Here is a 2,653-nt window from a genome sequence, read left to right as displayed (position 1 = left end):
TTTCCATTACTGATGTATTTCTATTTATTTTTACCTTCTTATTGTGAGCCTTAACCATATCGAACACTCATATTTCTGACCAAGTAGATATTTGGATGGGAAAGTAGTTTAGTTTGCTTTTCCACAAACTAAAAATTAAAAGTTAACTATTGATTAACACTTTGTTAATTGGAATTGTTTTAAATGGGTTTGTATATATAATGGAAGCTCTACAGTTTTTTTAAAAACATTTTTAATTGAGATTTGGATCACATAACAATTCACCGCTTGAAGTATACAATTCAGTGATTATTAGTATACTCGTGTAGTTATGCAAACATCACCACAACCAACTGTAGAACAATTTTATCATTCCTCAAGAAACCCATAACCATGAGCAGCAATTGCCCATTACCCCTGTCCCAGCCTCTGGAAGCCACCATTCTACTTTCAGTCTCTGTGGATGTGCCTGCTCATATAAATCAGTGGTACAGAATTTGTCCATAAATGGCTTCTTCAATGTTTGCAAGGCTCCTCATTACTGCAGTTGGTGCCAGTACTTTGTCCCATTGTATAGCTGTTGCCACATTTTATTTGTCTATTCACTGGGTGATAGGCCATGGGTTGTCTCCACTGTTGGGCTGTGCAGTTTGTCTCCTCTGATGCTTCACTGGGAAGAGCTATCCTGGAGGTGGAACCCTGTGTTAGGGGCTGGTGTTGGCAGGTGTCTGTCCTCCTGGAATCCACCCACAGGAATGCTCGAGACTGGGAATGAAGAAGAGTGCAACTGAAGTGAGTGTGAACTTTTCTCAACACACTGGTCAATTGAGCTTTAAAATCTACTGTGAGAAAAAGACAGTCAAACCTGACAAGCCACAGTCTGGCTTCAGTTGGATCCACTTTAGGAAAAAAACCATGACTCAATTTTGCCCCCTTGTGCAACATTTTTCTAATTTGATAAATTTATCTTCATTGTGTGATCAGATAGTGACAGCAAAAATATTATTTTTGGTCACAAATTATAGATGCATCTTGGAACCATCCTAATACCAGGTGGAGGAGGTAAAGCACTAAACATCAGTTCAGTCCAGTTCTTGAGGCTCCCTTCCTCCTGGGATCCACTGTAGACTCATCGGGCAGTACGTCTCCTGTTTCTCTATTTCCTTCCTGTTGTCTGGGGCCAGGCAGCGAAGCTCAGTGGAGAGCAGACATTGCTTGCCCAAGGGTAGCAGCCCTAAGCCCCAACTTTCCAAAACTGTGGGCACTGTGAAGATAAGGTAACCTCCAGTGTCAAGCTCAATCCCCTAGAAAAAAAGAAAAACAGAAGTGATTGTGTTCTCTGGACGGCAAGGCTCTGTACTCAGAGTGTCTCATGTTTTCAAAGTAGGAAAGTGTCCACAGTTAATATTTGGATGGGCCCACACTGCACGGGCCTGCCCCCTCCAGACAAAGGGCCCTTGCTGTGCACCTGTGGAGAGGGAGGGGACCTGGAAAGGCAGGGCCTGCTGCTCTGTGCACCTCCTGTTTGAAGCATAGTTTTGCAAAGGGAGCGGTTCTGGAAGGAAAGCAGAGCATACAGAGACTGGAGTGTTCTGATACACATTTGTTCTTGAGACCCTCTGGAAGGCTCACTGCCAAGGACAACACTGACCACAGAAGAATGCCGGCCAGCTGATGAGCTAGGCTGATACAGAAAAGGCGAGTGAAAAGGCTGCAGAGTGAGGCAGCCTCCAGGCCAGCACCACAGACGTGGTGAGGATGTCGCTAAGTGCTACAACCAAGTCCTGCTGCTCAGGGAACTCAAAGTATGGGCTTCCATGGGTGGAGATGTGGAGGATAGAGATGATGCTGGACTGGAGAACTTGGTGCAGGGAGATGAGGGAAGAGCCCCAAGCGATACCTGAACAGAGTTCAAAGGACAAGAAATGACCAGAACAGCAACACACAGATGGGTCAGAGGGCTGGGGAACGAGGGGCAGTGGTCTACACAGAGATGGTACAGGCAAGGCAGGAGTCATGTGGCCACATGGCACATGCATGTGTGCATGTGCATGTGGATGTGGATGTGAGCAGGAATGGGTCCAATGATGTGTTTGTTAGCAGGCAAGTGAGTGGACAATCTGCAACATCCTATGAATATTTTAACAATTTTCTCTATCGAGAAATTTTCAACTGTCAGTCTCCCCACTAGATTGTAAAATTTGTGTTCATCCTGATGAATTTTAAGACTTGAACAAATAAACAGATGGATTCCTTGCTCCTAAAGAGAATTATATGAAGATGCAAATATGTCAAATTTGCCAGTTTTTCAACTTTAATTGAGTTTATTGGTACATTTTAGGGATACAGTACAGTTGCATTCATTGTTGGGATCTTGTACCTTTACATGACAAGTCTTGGTTCTCATTTTTTCCCCTTGTCTCTGCCCTCCCTTCACCCCCTCTTCCCCTCCCCATCTACAAACACTTTATTTTGATCTTTTCGTTATCTCACATTTTTTTCTTTTCCCTTATTACCCTTCCCCTACCCATCCCACCTTCCCTACACCTTTAGCTCCTTTCTTCCCAATTCTAAGTGTCAGTAATCTTATTAGGATCTTCTAATAAGAAACCAGAGAAACTATTTAGTACTTACATATATGTGTCTTATTTATTTCACTTAGGAGTATATCTTC

General features: G+C 43.4%; 1 long non-coding RNA gene across 1 annotated transcript in view; it reads right to left on the bottom strand.

Moving 5' to 3' along the window:
* Nucleotides 1-369: 369 nt before the first annotated feature.
* Nucleotides 370-2,653, bottom strand: part of LOC104868834 — a 20,799-nt gene continuing 18,515 nt past the window's right edge. Inside the window, exons 3-4 of the long non-coding RNA XR_782117.1 lie at nucleotides 845-1,283; nucleotides 370-744 (exon numbers count right to left, since the gene is read on the bottom strand). This is a non-coding gene — a long non-coding RNA (uncharacterized LOC104868834). The remainder of the gene's footprint in view (nucleotides 745-844; nucleotides 1,284-2,653) is intronic.

The sequence above is a fragment of the Fukomys damarensis genome, unplaced genomic scaffold (assembly GCF_012274545.1).
Source record: "Fukomys damarensis isolate Sample0158 unplaced genomic scaffold, DMR_v1.0_HiC HiC_scaffold_38, whole genome shotgun sequence".
NCBI classification, from domain to species: Eukaryota; Metazoa; Chordata; class Mammalia; order Rodentia; family Bathyergidae; genus Fukomys; species Fukomys damarensis.
Note: the sequence above shows the minus strand (reverse complement) of the source record. Positions and strands in the feature narration are given on the sequence as shown.